Source organism: Pleurodeles waltl, chromosome 5, assembly GCF_031143425.1.
Source record: "Pleurodeles waltl isolate 20211129_DDA chromosome 5, aPleWal1.hap1.20221129, whole genome shotgun sequence".
Lineage (NCBI taxonomy): Eukaryota > Metazoa > Chordata > Amphibia > Caudata > Salamandridae > Pleurodeles > Pleurodeles waltl.
Genome location: NC_090444.1, coordinates 529,274,417 through 529,297,424, shown reverse-complemented (window position 1 = coordinate 529,297,424; position 23,008 = coordinate 529,274,417).

Genomic DNA, 23,008 nt, shown 5'->3' with positions numbered 1-23,008 from the left:
TTTGTTTGGTGCGATGACTGAAATATGTGTATATATGTTTGGTATCATGCGGAAATAATTTTTTTAGTCATATGGATTGCTGTGTTTCCTGTGAATAGTTCTGTTTAGACTCTCCTCTCTTTCGATGTGTACAATTATGTTTTATAAGTGTACATGGATGAAAGTACATGCAGTACAAGGATCAGAGCACGCATAGGGCACGTTTTTTATGTTTTGTTGACAATACACCTTTGAATGGTTGCCCCTTGTGCCAACTATGTGTTGGCACCTGATTTCATTGCTTAGTTTACCCCCAGGAATGCCATAGACTTGCATTGGGATGTAGGCTGCACACCCACTTCTAGGAAAGCCCAGGCGTCTGCCAATATGTGCTGTGTCCCACAGTGCAGACAGCAGGCCGTGAGGCATTGAGGGGTTACAGTATCCAGTGCAGGCAAGTGTTCATGATAGCATGTACAAACATGTGGAGGGATATGTGAATGGTTCAATTTGCTCATGTTTCCCCCATCCAAGGGCCTGGCATCAGGGGACACATTGCAAGTTTACCTCTGGAGATTGACTGCAGCTGGCATCACATATTACAGACAGCGGACAGTCACAACTTCCCTTCCCCATTATCTACTAGGGACTTACAGGTAGTTTGATTCCCCCTTGCCCTATCATCTACTAGGGACTTACAGGAGTCTGTCATTGACAGTTGTAATTGTACCAATTCCGCATTTGTGTTGTGGGTACACTAGCACGTCCAGGAGCTCTATTACAGTAAGGTGCTGTTGCTTGCAACATTCAAACTTATTTGGGTATATTAATTACATCCTGGAATATCAAGTTTGCAATGACCAATGCTTGCTAAAAATCTCAGTCAGTCACACAACTTTATTTCGGCAATAAGCCATAAAAAGCAATGTGGTACAGCGCACAACATAAAAAAAGTTCATATAAAAAACACCAAAAGACATAAAACATACAAAATCACTATCAATAAAATTCCAAAAAATCTGGAGGAAATTACTGCTCTTTCACATTAAGATCTCAGGTTAAATTTACAAGCTCATACCAGTCTCTAATTTGAAGTGCACACTCAATAAAATTAACACAGCATGGCACAAATCAATCATAGTTAATTTCTATAGAAATTCTATTGCAGGATGGTATTGTCTAAGCTTCCCTTGATGCAACAACGGAGTCAGAAAAGTCATTCTTGGATCTGCATAGAATGGATATAATAAAATAAAGTGACAAGTGCTTTGCTTGGTGACATAATCAAAATAACAAGGAGGTAGGTCCCGCAGCCAAAAAGATTGTGACAGGAAAGCTACTTTAAAATGAATCAGATTTCAGTCTAAAATATGTTTATAAGAAGCCGGTGATTTGGGTTCTCTATCCATCCCAAATGTGTGTGTGAGCTTTAACTGTGAAATTCTGCAACTAAAGATCCACTGATTTAAAGAATACCTCTTAGCCTCTCCTCCCAACAGTGGATTGCGTACCTAGATTTCACTATCAACTTGGCGTCCCTTGGAAGACATGTGAAGGAGTTAAACCAATCAATGAAACCTACATTCTGAAGGCCTGATTTTACATACGGCAACCACGGTATCTTGTTCACAGTATCTAGAGCTAGACAATCTAGCATACAGGCTCTGACTAATGCTGCTTCTGGGTTTTGCCAACAGTTAATCTGTCAGCAAGACCGGATCCTCGGGGTTTGTGCCTGTTCCCAATATGTCCACCTCTTGGCAGCTCCAAACTCTACTAGCTATTATAGCACAGAGTTAAAGAATGGCCAAGCAGGGGATGGGGTTTAGGTTGAGAACAGCGGGGAAGGAGACCTGTGGAAGCAAGAGTTAAGAACACAATAGCAAGTTCATTAATCTTCATGAACCTTGTTTTAACTCTTTATGCTCTAATAATATGAGAGATCAAGAACTTTTCACTAATGTGACCTTTTATAATCATATACTCTGAACATTGAACTTTCTCAAGTTAATCCTTAGAATAGCAATTACATCACAACAAGTGTCAATGAGTACATTCGTTCCCAAAGAATTAACTGCTATAGGATTCATGAATGATACTGTAGAATAGGCAAACTGACTAAACTTGTTTTGTCTAGAAAGATCATGCTCTGTTTGATCTAAGTTTTAAGATTAAATTGCCCAGAAATTATTGCTCACCTTATTGCCAGACTGTGCATCAAGACTCAAGTACCTGGAATGATTGCGCGCTCTGCAGATCTGAACTGCAAGGGTTAATTGCCAAGAATGAATCGCGCACACTGTTGCCGATTCAACCATCAAGATTTAAATGCCTCGAAATAATGGCGCACTCTGCCGATCCGAACTGCAAGGGTTAATTGCCAAGAATGAATCGCGTACACTGTTGCCGATTCAACCATCAAGATTTAAATGCCTCAAAATGATTGCACACTATGCCAATCCGAACTGCAAAGGTTAAGTGCCAAGAATAAATCACGCACACTGTAAATCACAAAGCCAAAATCTCAAATGTTTCTAGAAACGGAGTCGGGCCTTCCCCGACCTCCGTCTTACCACCCTGCTTTAAGATCAGCAATATAATAAGGACAGGGCCAGGAAATGTCCAAGTAGGCCTCTGGAACAGGAGCCCAGGAAAATGCTGCTGCTCTGCACCGGGACCTCTGAATAGTGAGCACGTGGAGCTGGGCTGGGTTCCTTAAATAGACCCAAGTCCCGCCCACATGCCACACCCAACCAGGCTGCAGGAAAGGCTTGAAAATGAACAATACATTACAAACAACATTAATGATATTTCAAGATAAATACTTGCAATGCAAAAAGTTAATATGCAATGTCAAAACACAATGCATCAATTATTACATTGCATAAGGTTTGTCATTTTGCATTATGTTGCCCATAGAGCGTGCACTCCCCCCTCCCGAACGCGCTCTAGGGCCTGGCTTGTCTGGGTTTAGGCAGTGAAAATGCCGCACTAGTCGTGGAGCATGAATGTCAGATGCTGAGACCCATGAGTCGTTCTCTGGACCGTACCCTTTCCAAGATATTAGATACCAGAGAGTACGACCTCTAAATTTTGAATCCAGAACCTGTTTTACTTCGTATTCCAATTCTCCTTGTACCAGTACTGGAGTTGGTCGAGAACGAGTTTTCTGGAAAGCTCTTTTCAGGAGAGAAGTATGAAACACTGGATGAAACTGGATTAATCTGTTGAAGAACTGTGTAAGGCCCTATATATTTGGGATTAAACATATGTCTTTTCTTGAAATCAATGTGGCGTGTGGAAGGCCACACTCTATCTCCTGGCTTATATTGTGGTCCCTCATAATGTTTTTTTCATAATGTTTTTTATACTTTTGTTTTGCTTTGTTTAGATGTTGCTGGATTTGTTTCTGGGTTTGATGGAGTTGTCGTATTGTTTCTGACACTGCTGGTGTAAGTGAAATTTCTTGTGGAATTGTGATTGGCAAAGTACCTGAGTGATAACTATATAGAACAAAAAAGGGCGTTGTTCCAGTAGAAGTATGATACAAGTTATTGTAGGCCAATTTAGCTAACCAAAGCATTGATACCCAAGAATGGAGTGCTTTTCCAGCGTAAGCATACAAATATTGTTTCAATGTTTGATTGAGTGTCTCAGTTTGGCCATCTGTTTGAGGATGATGACTGGTAGATAATGTAGATGTAACTTGCAGCATTTTGCACCATGTTTTCCAGAAGTTAGAGGCAAATTGTGATCCTCGATCGGAAAGAATTACTTTTGGTAGTCCATGATAACGGACCACTCGATTTAAAAGTATTGCTGCCAATTCACTGGAGGTAGGCAATTTCCTGCAAGCAATGATATGTGCATATTCTGTGAGACTATCTACCACTACAAGGATTACTGAGTGATGTTGAACAACTGGCAGTCCTGTAATAAAGTCTATTGATATGTGTTCCCAAGGTCGGAGTGGAGTTGGGAGAGGATGTAACAGTCCTTTTGGTTTTGAATGACTTGTCATGGTATGAGCACAAACTTCACAGTTAGTTACCATTTGCTTGACGTCTTTTGTCAAAGTAGGCCACCAAAAATATTGTTGGATTAGTTCAAGTGTCTTAAGAATACCTGGATGACCTGCCGTAGGTATAAAGTGCAACCAATGAAACACTAATTTGCGCAACTTGGTAGTGGGAACAAATAAACATGCATCATGAAAAGGTAGGCCTTGTTTGATTGATCTTTTGGGGTCTGCTTGAGCCCATTTCTGCCATTTTTCGATGATGAAAGAATTACAAATGTTTTTTTTTAAATCTTCAGTTTTAACGATACAAAGGATTTTGTCTGGAGCAATGATAGCTTATGGGAACTGGATTGTGGGTAACATGGTAGAGTCTTATCTGGACAAGGCATCCGCTTTGTTTTTGTCTTTGCCGGGATGAAAGGTTACCACAAAATCAAACTCAGCAAAAAACAACATCCATCGTAATTGTTGAGGAGTCAAAAGTCTAGCTGAACTCATGAACTGGAGATTAAGATGATCTGTGTATACTGTAATAGTGTACTTGGCGCTTAGTAAATAGTGTCTCCACTCTTTAAAGGCATCACGGATTGCTAGAAGTTCTTTCTCAGCAATGACATTATTTTGTTCCGCTTCCTTTAGTTTTCGAGACATGTAAGCTACAGGGTGTAGCTTACCGGTATCTTTGTTGCATTGCGATAACACTGCACCAATTGCCACATCTGAAGCATCTGCTTCTACTATGAATGGACGTTCAGTATCTGGGTGAGTCAAGACTGGGGCGGTGGAGAAGGCTTCTTTTAAGGTTGAAAAAGCCTTGTCAGCTTCTGGAGACCATACAAATGGTTCTTTCTTTCGCAGTAACTTGGTGATTGGGGCCACTGTCTGTGAGAAGTGGTCTATGAACCTGCGATAGAAATTTGCAAAACCAAGGAAGCACTGAACATCCTGAACAGTTTTTGGGATTGGCCAATTAGATACTGCTTGCACTTTTCTTTCTGCCATGACCATGCCTTGAGGGGTAAGGATGACCCCTAAAAATTCAACGGTGGTAACATGAAATTCACATTTGCTCAATTTGCAATATAAATTATGTTTCTGAAGGGCTGTGAGAATCTTTTGGACATGTTGTACATGTTCAACTTCGTTATCAGAATAGATTAGAATATCATCAATATAAACTATTGAAAATAGATCGAGATATTCTCTAAGGACATCATTCAGAAAGAATTGGAATGCTGCTGGAGCATTACAAAGTCCAAAGGGCATGACTGTGTATTCAAATAGATCATATCTTGTTTTAAAGGCGGTTTTCCACTCGTCGCCTTCTCTCATCCTGACTAGGTGGTGAGCTCCTCTTAGGTCTAACTTGGTGTAAATTTTGGCTTTTTTATCTTGATCTAACAGGACAGGGATCAAGGGTAATGGGTATTTATTTTTTACTGTGATTTTATTTAATGCTCTATAGTCTATACAAGTCCTAAGATCCCCATTAGCCTTGGAAACAAAAAAAAGAGGAGATGCTGCAGGAGACTTGGAAGGGTGGATAAATCCATTAGCTAGAATTTGATCTAATTAACTTCTTAGATATTGATTTTCATGTTCAGACAGGGCATACACACGACAACTAGGGAGTATAGCACCAGGAGTCAGATCAATTTGACAGTCATAGGGTCTGTGAGGTGGCCAGGTTCCTGCTTCGTTTTCATCAAAAACATCAAGGAAGGATGAATACTGCAAAGGCAGCGTTACATCTTTTTCAGTGGCTATGTGGGATTTGTGGGAATCTGTGACACTTGATGTCTGGAAACATTTTTCTTTACACAGAAGTGAAGAAAACGTGATTTTCCTTTCTTGCCCATTTATTAAAGGATTATGGTAACTTAACCACGGCATTCCTAGGATAATTCCATACTGCGGTGCATGGATTGCATCAAAGATTATTTTTTCTACATGTTTGGTTTCTTGATTCCCCCTTTACAAATCACAGACAAGGGGAAGGTCTGCAGAATCATGGTACCTCCAGCTAGGAGTTTTCCATCTACAGCTTGTATTATTTCTGGGGTTTTCTTCTTCTTAAATGGGATCCCCCATGTTTGAATCAATTGTGCATCGATAAAACTGCCAGTAGTCCCGGAATCTACAAAGGCTTTCTTTAGATAAGTCTTTTGTTTTACCAGTACTTCTAGATCTAGTTTTAAATGTCTTGACTCAAGTAAAACCTTTTTGGCATCTTGTGAAGGGTCCACGCTTACACCCAAGAGCAACCCTTCCTTACACCTTCGGTGTACTTGTTTTCCTGAGTGATCTGTGCATTTGCTACAACCTTCTTGGTAGTGGTTTGTTCACTTTTTGGTTTTGCTGGACATTCTTTAGCGAAATGGCCCTTTCAACCACAGTACAGACACTGTCCGTTCTTTCTACGTAGATCTTTATCTTCTTTCGTTAAGGGCCACTTGATGGTTCCTATTTCCTTTGATTCATGATTGTTGTCTCCATGAACTTGTGATTCTCTATGCTCATGGACATGCCAAGAATTTTTCTAATTCTTTTTGCACGTTCCCCGTCGTTCTGCAAGACGATGGTCTAGTCCTAAAACAAGATTTATCAGATCTTGACAATCCGTGGGTTAAGGATCAATCTGTGCAAGAATGTCTTTTAACTCATCTTTGAGTCTTTGATAGAACAGGGCTGATCTCATTTCCTCAGGCCAGGCCATTTCTCTGACCAACCAATTAAAGTTAGCCAAGTAAGAGACAAGATCCTTATTTCCTTGTCGCAATTATAACAGTTCTCGGTCTGAGGACAGAGTAACTGTTCTTCGATCAAAAACAAATTCTCGGACAAAGTCCCTCCAGTTATAAAGCAAAGGATTATCTCAATGCACGAGAGGGATTGCCAAGGTGGCCGCGTCTCCAGTCAAATAAGAAATCAAGAAGGCCACCCTGGATTGGGGATCAGGGAAGGTGTTCGGTCTACAGGTGAAATGCATTTCTACTTGAGTCAAAAAGGATTGTACCTTCTGAGGATCACCTGGAAATCTTTCTGGAGGAGCCAAAGGGATTCGTGTGGGAATTGTGAGTGATATGTTAGTTGGAGAATTCCCTCCTGAACTTTGAGGAGGAGGATTAAGCCAACCCGCACACAGAGGTCTTTGCTCCTTCGTTCCCATTCTGTCTTGTAACTTATCCACCCATTCTGCTAGATTGGCTGCTTTGTTTTTAGATTCTACTACATCCAATTGAAGCTGCGTAATTACCTTAAGTAACTCGTCCAATGTAGCCATATTGAAAACCTAGCACAAACCAGGAGGATTAAAATTAGTGAGCTCACTATTCTGTCAGGGAGAACTGATCCTCAGGGTTGCACCTGTTCCCAATATGCCCACCTCTTGGCAGCTCCAAACTCTACTGGCTACTATAGCACAGAGTTAAAGAATGGCCAAGCGGGGGATGGGGTTTAGGTTGGGAACAGCGGGGAAGGAGACCTGTGGAAGCAAGAGTTAAGAACACAATAGCAAGGTCATTCACATTAATCTTTATGAACTTTGTTTTAACTCTTTGTGCTCTACTAACATAAGAGATCAAGACCTTTTCAATAACGTGACCTTTTTATAATCATATACTCTGAACATCGAACTTTCTCAAGTTAATCCTTAGAATGGCAATTACATCACAACAAGAGTCAATGAGTGCATTCGTTCCCAAAGAATTAACTGCTATAGGATTCATGAATGATACTGTAGAATAGGCAAACTGACTAAACTTGTTTTGTCTAGAAAGATCATGCTCTGTTTGATCTAAGTTTTAAGATTAAATTGCCCAGAAATTATTGCTCACCTTATTGCCAGACTGCGCATCAAGACTCAAGTACCTGGAATGATCGCGCGCTCTGCAGATGTGAACTGCAAGGGTTAATTGTCAAGAATGAAGCACGCACACTGTTGCCGATTCAACCATCAAGATTCAAATGCCTCGAAATGATTGCGCACTCTGCCGATCCGAACTGCAAGGGTTAATTGCCAAGAATGAACTGCGCGCACTGTTGCCGATTCAACCATCAAGATTCAAATGCCTCGAAATGATGGCACACTCTGCCGATCAGAACTGCAAGGGTTTATTGCCAAGAATGAATTGCGCACACTGTTGGCGATTCAACCATCAAGATTCAAATGCCTCGAAATGATCGCGCACTCTGCCGATCCGAACTGCAAGGGTTAATTGCCAAAAATGAACTGTGCGCACTGTTGCCGATTCAACCATCAAGATTCAAATGCCTCAAAATTATGGCACACTCTGCCGATCAGAACTGCAAGGGTTTATTGCCAAGAATGAATTGCGCACACTGTTGGCGATTCAACCATCAAGATTCAAATGCCTCGAAATGATCGCGCACTCTGCCGATCCGAACTGCAAAGGTTAATTGCCAAGAATGAATGGTGCTCACTGTTGCCGATTCAACCATCAAGGTTCAAATGCCTCGAAATGATTGCGCACTCTGCCGATTGAACTGCAAGGGTCAATTGCCAAGAATGAATCGCGCACACCGTTGCCGATTCAACCATCAAGATTCAAATGCCTTGAAATGATCCCGCACTCTGCCTATCAGATCAGTAAGGGTTAATTGCCAAGAATGAATAGCGCCCACTGTTGCTGATTCAACCATCAAGATTCAAATGCCTCGAAATGATTGCGCACTCTGCCAATCCGAACTGCAAGGGTTAATTGCCAAGAATGAATTGCGCACACTGTTGCCGATTCAACAATCAAGATTTAAATGCCTCAAAATGATTGCGCACAATACCGATCTGAACTGCAAGGGTTAAGTGCCAAGAATAAATTACGCACACTGTAAATCACAAAGCCAAAAACTCAAATGTTTCTTGAAACGGAGTCAGGGCCTTCCCCGACCTCTGTCTTACCGCCCTGCTTGAAGATCAGCAAGATAAGGAGGACGGGGCCAGGAAATGTCCAAGTAGGCCTCCGGAACAGGAGCCCAGGAAAATGCTGCTGCTCTGCAACAGGTCCTCTGAATAGTGAGCACGTGGAGCTGGGCTGGGTTCCTTAAATAGACCCAAGTCCCGCCCACATGCCACACCCAACCAGGCTGCAGAAAAGGCTTGAAAATGAACAATACATTACAAACAGCATTAATGACATTTCAAGATAAATACCTGCAATACAAAAAGTTAATATGCAATATCAACACACAATGCATGAATAATTACATTGCATAAGGTTTGTCATTTTGCATTATGTTGCCCGTAGAGTGCGCACTGTCCTGGTGTTGACATAATCCACAATAGGAGTGGCAGGATTTTTATTTGATCGGTTATGTAAGGGAGGCCCATGGCATATAAAATTTGCTGTATTTTTGGGACTGCAAGCAACCTATGGGTGAAGGCATTCTCAAAATATTGGATATTATCTGGCTTTTGGTAACCCCAAACCCCTGTCTCATAAATAGCTGCAGCAATACATTTAGCTGTATACAGCGCAATCATCTCCGCCAGAGGTTTGTGGCCTAGTGATCTAGAAAATCAAAAAATTGCCTCCACATTTCTTTCCAATTGTTATGCTTTCACACTGATGTGTGGTTTCCACCCTAGGGAAGAGCTCAGAACGATGCCTAAATACCTAAAATCCTTTGTAGGTTATAAAATGGTACTCCCATTTTAAAGTGCATAGATTTTGTGCATAATGGCCCACAGGTCATGGTGTTGGATTTAGAATGGTTTACTTTTAAGTCCTGGCCTTCTATATAGTCAGTTAAAAGATCTAATAACTTCTGCACTGCAATTGGTGTGCGAGCAATCAGAACTGCATCATCCTCATACAAAAGTATTGGCACGGAATGATTCCCTACCTTTCGGACGTCCACGCCTGCCCAGGATAAATGATCTGTATTGAACATGTGCCATGATCTGGAGGATAATTAGTCATTTCCTTAACAAGCAATCAAATGCCAAAAGGCACATGTGCACATTTGATCATTTAAGGATGCTTGTGAGCCTGAGGGCTTGCTTGGCTTCGTGCCTATTGCTCCGCTCACCTGATGCCAGTCAATTTAAGTTCCTTGTCCTCCAGCCTGCCTCCAATTGAGTTTCAGTGTTCCTCATTCTCCAACTAGCTTTCAGTCGAGTTCCAGCATTTTTTGTTCTCCTAATAACCTCCAGTCGAGTTCCAGCGATCCTCACCCTCCGGTCAGCTTCCTGTGGAGTCCCAGCCTTCCACTTCCATCTTCCTCCCATGAGCCCATATTTCCTGTAAGAGAGAGAAAATAAGAAAGGTGAAAAAAACAGTTTTGTTTCATTTGAAGTTTTCAAGCATGTAACTTCACTTGAAAGGAAAGAACGGTGAATCACTTAATGCGTTGCACTAAAATCAATTAAACAAAACAGAGCTCTGACTTTTAAATCATTTAAATAATTTACGGCATCAAGAACTAGCATGATTTTTCATCTAGGTGGGAATCCAAGGTACTGCTACACAGACACTAAGAAAAGACATATTTCTTATAACAAGCGTTCCCCTGAGATTTAGGAAATCAGAAATAGAGCAAGTTTATCAACACTATTATTGGCAAGTGATTACGCTAAAACACAAAGAAGCCCTTTAATCGAGTTGATTGTTTTTGAGTTTGGATGTTGCTCAGAGACTCTGTGAAATTATTGTAAAAAGAGGAAGTGACTTGTTTAGCCTTCTAGAAAAGTATGTAAAAAACACACTATGGGCCTCATTCCAAGTTTGGCTGGCGGCGGGCGCCGCCAGTCAAACGGGAACCGCCACTTGGCCGTTCCGTGGTCAAAAGACCACGGAGGCCATTCTGGCTTTCCCGCTGGGCCGGCGGGCGACCGCCAAAAGATCGCCCGCCGGCCAAGCGGGAAAGGCCTGGCAACAATGAAGCCGGCTCCGAATGGAGCCGGCGGAGATGCAGGGGTGCGACGGGTGCAGTTGCACCCGTCGCAATTTTCACTGTCTGCAATGCAGACAGTGAAAATCCTTGTGGGGCCCTGTTAGGGGGCCCCTGCACTGCCCATGCCAGTGGCATGGGCAGTGCAGGGGCCCCCAGGGGCCCCACGACAACCGTTCCCGCCATCCTGTTTCTGGCGGTGAAAACCACCAGAAACAGGCTGGCGGGAAGGGGGTCGGAATCCCCATGGCGGCGCTGCAAGCAGCGCCGCCATGGAGGATTCCCCCAGCCGGGGGAAATCTGGCTGAAAACCGCCGGACCCGGCTGGGCGACCGCGGCTTCAAAGCCGCGGTCGGAAAACTGAATGAAGCACCGCCAGCCTGTTGGCGGTGCTTCAGCCGGCCTCCACCCTGGCGGTCATAGACCGCCAGGGTCGGAATGAGGCCCTATGTGTCAACAATAACTGACACTATACAATGTATAATTCCACAATAGTTTATGCAAGTTCAGTATATTAATGAAGTAATTCTTTTGCAGCCCAGAACCCTAAAAAATCAAGAAGCTAGGATTTTGAGCAATCAGAAGTCCTGACACCCAACACGACACGCAGTCTAAGGTCCAGCAGTACAATTCTGCAGTCCACGAAGCAGAAGCTGGTATTTTCTCTTTTTCTCTTCCCAAACCCCCTTCCCCTTGAGGACTAGCAAGAGGGCAATGTACCCTTCATCGAGGTCACGTTAGTCCTCACCGGGAATGGAGAATTGTCATTGCCTGATCGGAAAATCTGGAATTCAGGTGAGTGGCTCGCACAGAACAATATGCCTTTTATTCAGAGTAGTGGCCCTAGGTCTGGTTAGCAGACCCAGGCTACAGACAGGGCCAGTCACTAAAATTTTCAGTAAGTCAAACTTGGTTGTATATGCAAACAAGATTACTTTCTCACACTGCCGCGTGGCTGGTAATTTGACAACAAACTGGTTAGAATGATATGTGTTATCTTAAATAGTAAAACGTTTTCTTGTAATCACAATCTTCTGACAATGTGTGTTATTCATCGATGTACCACACACATGACTAGTGTATGGTACCTCAGCAATGCTGCTGCTATTGATGTTACATCTTGTGCTTGAACCTCATCTTCGCCATACTCATCGTCCCATTGTCATTGGGCGATGGGAGATTATGCTGTGCACATATGTTCTGCACTTTACCTCACACTAGTATTGGTTTAGTTGTTCTAGGTGGTGAGTAGGCTAATTGGCCCCCAAATATTCCCTGACTCACGAAGTAATATTATTGTACTCTGTAAGCCCTTTCTCCAGTGTAGCAGGTCCTGTTTGGCACATGATTATGCCTGATGTTACACATGAGTGTGCTTTGAGGAGTACTCACACACAGCTGCAGACTATATCCTTTTTCAGGTGTGCAGTGAATAGGGGTGGATTGGAGGAATGGTAATTATAGGCAATGGTCCCACATACATTTACAATTGATTCTGTGTATTGATGTGCAAAGCTATTGATAGGAATCCATGCAAAATGATCACATATTTGTCAGACACTGCTCTTCACAAACAGATGTACTGTTGTCTATGATTCACTTACTATCTGTCATACATGTGAGTGCAAAAGATGTTGATGTTGTGATTTGTCACCAGTGTCATGATGACTCTTTCACCCTTTGAGTTGGCACATATCTCACACTGAAACACTGTTGCGGTTTATGTCTACTATTTACATACCTTGCAATACAGTTTGGCCCTAATGCATCAAATGGTGATTTGTATCTAATCATGTTCCTTTTGCACCAACAATTCATTGTCGGATATGAGTAATTTCAGTTCAATATATTTGTTCGACAGCCAATGCAAACATTACACACCACACATTTCTGAGATCAGTGCATTGTGTCTGGTACTTTCAGGATGATGACAGTGTTCACACTTGATTGCAACTGTTGAGGCCTACTTATGGTTTCCTCGATATGGGTGTGTTATTTTTTAAGTGGGACTGTGACAGACACTCAAAGACATATGTTAGATTGACTCATTTATTAACATGTTTGGCAGTCATGCCTTCAGTCAAATGTGCGTAAATGAAGATGTTCTGCTCGATGTGTGCACATCTCCATACACCTGCAGCAGTGTTCTGGAGATCAGGTAGATGTTGTGGCTCATCCTCCTCCTCTTCCCTTTGTGCCTCATGTTCTTCATCACAGGGGACATTTGTCCTAACACAAATATTGTGCAGTATTGCACATTCCAATGTAAACCTGCAGAACAAGGAGGGGGAATACAGGAGTCTTTCACCCAAAACCTTCAGGCAGCGAAACCAGCCCTTGAATAGGCCCAATATCCGCTCAACAATGTTTCAAGTATGACTGTGTGCTTGGTTGTAAGCCTCTTCTGCCTCAGTTTGTGGATTTCCAAATGGTGTCATGACCCACTGTTGGATGCCATATCCTTGGTCAGCTAAGAAAAAAGCAACAACATAATTGGTTTAGATTACTGTATTTGCATACGTCCTGCCCATGTGTGTTACGCGTATTTGGTTTATCATGCACTTCTCCTAGTTATGGCCACATGATATGTCGGTCATGCCAGTGTACTGCAGTTTGCAGGGGCCTGTTCACTCACTGTATGGTATGTCAAAAGCAGTGCACGGCAGATACATCATACAATTCAACTTCCTGACTGTCATATTTCTGCAGCAGATTTAGATGGTGGCTGATTCCCATTGCTCAAGTCCACTCAATGTTTTGCGTTCACAATACATGTGTGGTGAGACATAATGTGGATGTGAATTTTGTTTTGTAGGTCCAGAATAGGTTGTCAGTGACATGCCAGACATAGCTGACACAGACACATGTATAGGTCCATGATCATCCCCATGTGTTTATGCTGCAATACAATACATTTGTCCATGACAGTTGAAATGATGCCATCCCCACAGTATGCACTCACACATCCCTAATGAGTTACATGATGTGACAATGCCATTTCCTAATCCATGGTTGCATGTCACAGTGAGGGAACATTGTGTACAAGTGCTACTTCATTGTGCCCAATTTGTGAGCACAACACATGTCTCCTGCCAATTTGTTGGTGGTCATATGCAGTCCAGCTACATGACTTCCTGCACTGTGCTACGTCTCTAAGAGGGGGAGCTGGTACACAATACTCGGGGCCTCCTGCAGATTTAGGGTCCATACAACTAGACTTGCACACAAGTTGGCTAGCAAGTACACATTCACTCTTGCATCAGGGGTTGTAAGTGGTCTCCATTGCTTTCAGGATATAATTTGTGAATTTGGGAGCACCTTCCAGCCAAAGCTACTGCCTCTGAAGCATGGTAATTAATGTCTGTGTATAGCATTGGACTTCACTCATGTGAGATGGGAGTTATTTTACAGACCATTGTACATTTGGACAGTTACACGTCATTCATCTGCTCCTGGGCCATGTTTTGTCATCTGGCATGTAGGGATGATTGTTTTTGTGCAGGAATGGACACCTTCTTGGCCAAAAACAATCATAGGAGGTGTTTTCCTCTTTCTATGTGTGCTGCCGAATGCAGCACACATAGTAAGAGGATGATACAGGGAGAAATAAACATATTTCTCCCTGTTGCATCGCTCTTTCGCCACCCCTGAGGTGTCATAAGATTCTGCTGAATTCCCAGCCTTGTAAATCTGGGAGTGCATCAGATACCTTCAGGTACCATGGTTATACCCGAAAGAACACCCATGGAACTATCCTTTCACGTAGTGTTATGCATGAAAGGTGTTCATATTTACAAGGCCATGAACAGCCATGTAAGGTGTCTTAGCATGCTTTTGTAAATATGAACTGGCACACTGTGCCACCTTAGCATGAGTAAAATATCATTCCAGTGGTGCATTGTGCCAGTAGGGCTTGAACATGACGCTCGTAGTCCCTGATGTGTGAGCCATGACACATCTGATGTGTGTTGCATGTGCCCACCCCCCAATACATGGTACACCTCCCTTGCACAAAGATATGTTCAACAGAATTTGTGGCTGCCATGCATGTTTTCTGTGTATTTATTAATCTCCCATATCTATTTATTATTATGTCAGTTAGGTACTTCCATATTGTCTATCCTGGAATCTCTGGTTCATGATGGATGGCCGGAAGATGTAGGCATCATGTACACTGACCAGGTATTTGGCCACCACATTCAGGATCAACTCACGATGGCCAACAATGGCTTGTACATTCATTGAGTGGGTATGTTTCTGGTTCCTGTATAAGTGTTCAGTTGTAGCAGGAAGAATGAGTTGCACATGTGTGCAGTCCATGACACCCAAAATATGTGGAAATCCAGCAATAGTGAGGAATCCTTGTTTTATTTCCCACTGCAGTTGCTTGGTGTTAGGAAATAGGATGTGGTGGGCTGTGAGATGGATGATGGCATCCAGGTCAGAGGAGAGGAATGCTGAGAAGGATGGCTGTGACACTCCTTCCTCTCATGCTGCAGTGATTTGGAAGGAGCCTGAGGCAGGCATATGTAGCTAGGGGCTTGGTCAGTGGTGATATGTTGGTGACCCTGTTGACATAACGTGCAGTCTGGGTGCAATGAGGTGGAGCAGTTGGATGATGGACTCCTTGAGCAGCAATTAGATGGTTTTGACCTTTTCCTCCCTGAGGTCAATCAAGGATGTTCGCTGGTGGTGGATATGCTCCTTTCTCCTACGCTGTCTCTGTGGTGCAGGTAATGGTGATTGTGATGGTGTTGGATGTGATGGTGATGTTGGGGGTTGCAGTGGTCTTCTTGGTGCCCCAAGCTGTAACAGGAGTAAATCATGTTGTGCTCCAGGTTGCCAGGGTGTTTTGTGTGTGTTCGCCTTATATACCTGTACCAAAGAGTCATTTTAACGCCTGGCCTCACCAGGCTTTAAAATGTTGACGCTAGTCAGACTTGGTGTGACTTTTCCTAAGCATGCATCATTCTTCAGAAAGCTTGTAAATACAGCTGTGTCAACCCAACATCATTTTTTAACACCTACCTTGCATATCATTGTCGGTATCTGATGCAGCCAGATCAGATGCTAAAAAGTGACAGTAGTGGCCTCTAGCCTCACTTTGTAAATATGGAGTTGTTGTTGCGCCATCGCTGCATCCAAAAAATGCTGCAGCGGTGGCACAAACTCCTTGTAAATAAGCCCCATAGTGTTTGTTGGTTGTCCAAAAACATGTGCTAACCAGAGTCAACAACAGAGCTGCACCTAATAAGGATTTTTCATTGTGCACCAACTATCCATCGATTCATAAGATAAAAGCTGATGAATGAACAATGGCTATGAAGGAAACCTATGTATTTTTGAAATGTGCTCAATATACTGAATTTAAGAATAGTGGGTGTTTGTACATCCATTAATTTGGGTTTACACATACATGACATTTTGCAAAAGGTTTTCTTTTTTATACTGGCCTATGTTTGGAAGCCAAAAATGAAGAGATGTTCAATTGATTATGTTGGAAAGGATAATCGTTTGCATGGTATTTTCTCAGATTGTTGCCTTCCTTACCTGATCCTGTTTTTGTTGGTCATAGGTCTCTGCACATTTATTTCTGCTAATTGGTGATAAAGTGCTTGTGCTCTTCTTATAAACCTTGCAGACTTGGCATAAACCCTATTGGTACATTTAATTTGCTTATAAGTCCCTAGTATATTGTACTATATGTGCTTAGGGCAGATAAATTAAATGCTATACGTTGGCTGCAGCACTCATTGTGCTACCAACTCAACTACCATTTCAACCTATCAAAATAAACATGTTTCCAGGTATAAAACCTTTCTTCTTAGTGCTTTGTAAGTCACCCCTAAGGTAGGCCCAGAATGAGCATAGCTCAGGCTGCATGATTTTTAAAAAGTAGGACATGTATTTTTAAAGTTTTATATGCCACGGCATTGAAAAATAATCAACAAAGTCATTTTTTACTGCAGTAAAACTGCCTCTTTCATAGAAAAGCACTGGGTTGCTTTATAACTTCTTATAATGCATAACCTCTGTTTGGGAACAGCTGCAAAAATACTTCTTCCACATATTTTAATTGTAATTTAAAATTCTCTTTAATTACTCATTTGGAAATGCCGCTTTTAGAAAGTTTCATTTTTTACCAAAGCCTAATATGCCTTTCTGCTGGTGTCCAGAGTCTCCTGACTGTTCATGCCCTCCACTGGGAAATGTTTATTGGAAACAGACAGTGGACAAAGGAACTGTGTTTAGTGAGGAGTGGGCCTTCTTGACAGAATGGTTGGGGAAGGGCTGCACCTTTGCTGTCATTGCACTTTAAAGAGCAGTCTAGAGGCTGTATCCAGCCCTCCCTGACTTTGGAAGAAGAATATCCTGTCAATGGCGGACGCAGCCTGCACCTGGGCCTACCTGTCCTTTGCTTCACTAGCCAGGAAGTGGCCAAATCCAGCGGAAGGGGTAGAGCTGACCAGAACCAGTTTAGGTTCAGACAAAGGGAGTGTTCTACACCCAGAGGCTGCCACAGGGCATAAACATGGCATCCACAGAACCTGAAATTAGAACACTTCTGGACCTGAAAAGATTCAGAAGAAGCACTGGCCTGCTGTCTAAAAAAGGAAGATTAGACTTGTTTGCCTTGAGCTGAGGACTCCAGAAGTGAGACCAAAACTCAGTTGGCTGACATCCTGTTTGAGCTACGGGGACACAGAGAGTGCCTCCAGAGGTCTTTCAACCTCTCCAGCTGACCAGACCCAACTGGACCTGATTGGTCCTCTCTGTTGGTCTCTATAAGGGTGAATCCTGACCCCAAGTGGTGTCCTCAATATCCTGAACCCTAGACAGAGTGTACTTCTCCCTGCTTACCTAAATGTTTCACTGGATTCAATGCAGAGTGGCACTGAGTGATGGAGAGCCATTACTCACAGCACCACACAGCTCCTGACTTGCACCCATATCTGATCCAAAGCAGAGTGATGTAGAACTTTGCAGCGCAGCACTGCACAGCCCTAAATCGACGGGTTCACGGATCTACCAAGTAGTGACACAGAGCCACAAATCACAGCACTGTGCAGCTCATTGATAGCTTCACAGAATACCATGCAAGGTGGCTCAGAGCTTTGCATAGCAGCATCATGCATACCCTGCACCAAGGATAGAAGGTACAACTGACAACAGGCCAAACTTGGTCCCGTGACCAGCACACATTCATTGTGGTCAGCGTGAACGTTTGACTTTATCCAAGTCCGACGAGGCCACATACCTGCAGTTGTCACTTGGTGCCTTTTAGTGCTTTCCTTACTTACAATTTTAAAAACTCATAGATCTGGTTCTACTAATTGGGTTATTGTTATTTTGATGACATTTATTTAATAAAATTAACTCTATTTTTCTACATTAGTTTGGGATTATTCTTGCATTTAATTTTCAGCTTATTACTGTGTGAGTGCTTCAGAAATACTTAACTCATTGCCTCTAAATTAGGCCTGATTGTTTTGTGCCAAGCTACCAGAGGGTTAAGCACAGGTTTGTTTTAGTGACTTTTGCAGTTCACCCTGACAAAAATTGTGATTATTATTTGAGGATGAGACTTAAGTGGTAAGCTGTACTCACAGCATAGGTCCACAAACCAGGTGGTCCAACATAAGACATTTTAATGTCAACAAGCATTGACTCCACCTCGAGACGGGCAACATGCAGGTGGGCTGAGATGCTGATCTGTAGGTCATCGGGAAAAGTTTATTGCCATCAGGATAGCATGGAAAATTGAATTGTGGGAGAGGAAAAAATACCTTACTGGAGCTTGGATTGTGTTTCTAACCCTTTGGGGAAGAGCTTGAGCTCAAAGCCTGAAAGGGAAGACTCTGACAAGGGCAAGAGCAGCTGGTTGATAGCTGAGTTTCTCCTGTGTTGGAAGAGACAGAGCAGCAGCATGCTGAATCCCTTTCCAGGTCCAATGAGGCAAAGCCAGCACAACTGTGTGCTGCTGGCCATGGGTGAATGAAGAGGAAGATGACAAAATATCAAGAAAGGGGGAGTGGCAAGGGCACAGCAAATTAAATAAAGAAGGCCAACTAAGAAAGACAGAAGAGGTCATTATACAAGATAAAGACTCTGAGGAAGCAAGATCTAGAGGCAGGTCAATAGGTACACACTCTTCGCGGGAAAGTTAGTAAGTCTGCTTAAAAAAGTAAACAAACACAAAGAAAGCAGCACTAAAAATATGAATAACAAATAAACTAGAAGATAAAATAGGAGTGAAGCCCATAAAGAAAGCTACAACTTTAAGGGTTGACTATAGCTCAGGAACAAAGGAAAGTGTTATACCTACACCTTCCCTTAGGTCCTTCCATAAAGGTTTTCCAAGCAAGTACTCATAAGGGGAGGTTTCACTAGCACAAGATACTGAGAAGAGAGGGGGTGGCAGCAGAATAAGTTAGGCAATTCTAGACAAACAGCTCAAATTGACATACCACTGTTAGTAACAAGCAACACTGAAGCAAAAATGGAGCCTGCAAATGTAACAGATAACAGAAATTCTGAAATGGAGGCCAAATCAATAAGTGAAGGGGTCAGCAACCCTGCAAATAAATAAAATAGTTACTAAAGAAATGAGATGTCTTGGGATCTTGATATCTCATAATATATATAACATTCCATCAAAAATGTATCTAAAGTAACAAAAGAGATGGATAAAAAAAAGTTGTATTTATTTCTATACCTCTTGAATTTGAGAAAGAAAACATTCTAAACATTAAAAAATAGCCTCTAAAGTTTTATATGGGAACAGAAGATAATCAGCCTGTCTGGGAAGAAATTGAGGAGGAAAGTAATTGAAGGTGGATTCAACTTACCATATCTCCTATTCTACTGTTGTACATTCAAGCTAAGCAACTGCAGACTGTATGCACCCAATCAGTCTAGCAGAGGTCAGATGCACAAATGTATTTTAAAACGAATAGGTCAAGACATGACATACTTCTGTAAGTTCAGAGGATCCAAGTTCTTTTATGTTTGACTCAAGAGACTAAGAGCATATGCCGGTGAATGATACGATATTCAAGTGCATATGATTACAAACATAGCATGCGACTCTAAAATGGAGTCATCAAACAGTGCTGAAAGCTGAATTAGGATGGAAGAATGTTGGATCAATAAAGAAACAAGTAGTGAAATGGTATAACGTGTCATATGTGGCAGACCAGGCTAAGATTAGACCGTATCCATTTGGGAGGAATACTTGCCATGTCAAAATATGGAAGGCCTATTGCAAATATTTTCAATTACTTTTGATAAAACTGTCAATTCCACCACATTAAGAAAGAACAACTTTTTTACACTTGACGGGATATATCAGGCGCCTAAATGGCTAAATAAAATACAAAGTAATCTAAAAGTGAAATGTAGAAAGTATGGTATACCGGCAGCAGATGATAGCCACATCTTTCTAAGTTGTCCAAATTCAATTCATAGTGGAATGAACTATGTCTGATATTTATTGGATGTACAGTAGAAGCAACCTGATACTAGTATTATTTCGAAATGTAACAGAGGGGAATTAGTGCCAATACAGCAGAAAATAAAGCACATTTTTACTTAATCCAATTGGCTTGACAAGAAACAATCAAACTGTGGATAGTGCCTGATGCATCAGTAGTTTTGGACTGGTTAATGGGAGTAGCATGGGGCTATAAATGGGACTATTCTCCCCACAAAGATGCAAAAAATATGGATGAGAAATGGAAGTCACTCTATAGTGGAGCTGAAAAATTACGACAATGCAAAATGCAATTCCTATCGGAGATTCATACGCAAGGAAAGGATAGAGAAATGTGGATGATGTGGTGATGACGACTAATTAAAAAAAAAAACAGCAAAGTGACAAAAGGTTTTTTTTACAGATAGCTTTCGAAAGAGAATGAAAGTGACTAGGGGTGTTGTGAAGTAAGAGCACTGAACCATGCCAGAACCTTGATTCATTGTCAAGCAGAATGACACTGGAGAGCAGTAAGGGCCTGATTTAAGGTTTGGCAAAGGGGGTTACTCCATCACAAAAGTGACGGATATTCCGTCTGCCGTATTATAATCCCATAATAACCTATGGAGACTATAATATGGCAGATGGGATATCCCTCACAAATAACCGCTCCACCGAACTCTATATTAGGCACTAAGGGGCAGATTTAAGAGCACCTAGCCCTTCCTTGCACCATATTAGTGTCATTTTGTTACACTAATGTGACCCAATGAGGGCAAAATCGGTGCGCTAAATTTACAAAGTGGTGCAAAGCATGCCTTGCGCCACTTTGTAACCCTTTGTGCTACATTATACCTATGCCAGGCATAATGTATGCAAAGGGAGTGACCCCCGCAAGGGGACTGAAAAAATGGCACTAAGAGATTTCTTTGTGTCATTTTGTTTGGCACTTTTAATGCCTGCTCAGCAATGCTGATGTTGGATACACCGCCTTCACAATCACCAAGGGCCAGATGTAGGTAGATATGGTTTTGCGACTCGCAATTTGCGAGTCGCAAAACCATATGCAGAATGGTGTCCATGACACCATCTGCGAATTGCAAGGGGGTCGCAAAGACCCACTTCATTAATATTAATGAGGTGGGTCGCAATTTGCGACCCCCTTGTGATTCCCTGCACTCACAGGGATGGTGGCCTGCTGGGGACAGCAGACCACCATGTCTGTGACTGCTTTTTTAATAAAGCATTCTTTTTTTTGTATTGCAGCCCGTTTTCCTTAAAGGAAAACGAGTTGCAATACAAACGAAAAAATTAAACCATTTGGTTTCATTTTTTCAGAGTAGGCAGTGGTCCATTTCACCACTGCCTGCTCTGAAAAAATATTTTTGGCGACATTCACAAAGGAATGAGTTAGCACTCACTTCACATGGGTGCTAACTGCGAATTGCTTTGCGACCACGTTCGCGGTCACAAAGCAATTCTGCATCGCGGTGCAAATCACAAATAGGAAGGGAACAACCCTTCCTATTTGCAAGTCACATTCCCATTTTGCGAGTCGGTACCGACTCGCAAAATGGGAATGTGCATCGCGATGCCCGTTTTGCATGGTGCAAACTGCGAATTTCGCAGTTTGCGCCATGCAAAACGGTTCCTAGATCTGGCCCCAAGAGTCTTATTAAACAAATAGAGTGTGTTTGTGATAATGCTCTCTGAAATGTACTCAAAGATTTTGCTTGTTACTTGGTTATTCTGTAGTTCTGAGTTATGTTCTAATGCCTTTTAGGTAAAATGAATGATTGAAGACTTTCAGCATCAAGATCAATTGTATATATCTCAGGAATTAATGTAAAGCACTTAAATATCGATGGAACAAAGAGTTATGAAAATATTAGCTTTGTATGCATTATTATTGAAATAAAAGTGCACAATATAGTTATGTAAAAGAGAGTGAATACTTATGTAACATGAGATAAGTGTGTTTTGTCATATGCAACTGATTGTGCATTGTAGAGCTGTTTCCCACATTATTAGTATTGCAAATGTTAGTTTATGGGAGCAAGATTTTTAAACTAATTTAATAATTGCCATCTTTGTAACAGGACACTGTGATCTCATGGGGAAGGGGCAAGATTTTTGACATCGTTAAAATTAAAAAAAATTAGTCAAAAGGGTCGTGTGAAAGTATATGTATAGTTTTCTGCACCAAAGATGATCATACCGAAGCGACAGACCTGGATTTGTCACAACTGCATAATTTTGGCATGAGAATGACAATGTGACATTGCAAAAAATTCCAAATGATTTAATTTGACAACGATGGCACTAATCTGATGTGAATACTATGTTACACATTGTTAGAATTCAGCCCATGCCTTGCTTTTGGGTTTGGGCCCCGTCACCACCCTAAATTCAATACGGCCACTTCAAGCATCGGTTTCTACCACACTAACATACTTAGCCATTTTTGTTACCGTGGGTCTTGCTCTTCTTAAGTCATTTGCGGCCTGCTTGCTTGGTCTCTGTAGCCGGGCAGATGTGGACAGTGGTTTTTATTTACTATGTTTTATTGAGAAGATTTTCAAACATGTAGACAAAATAACACATGCAGTGATAAAAACAATAAGCAA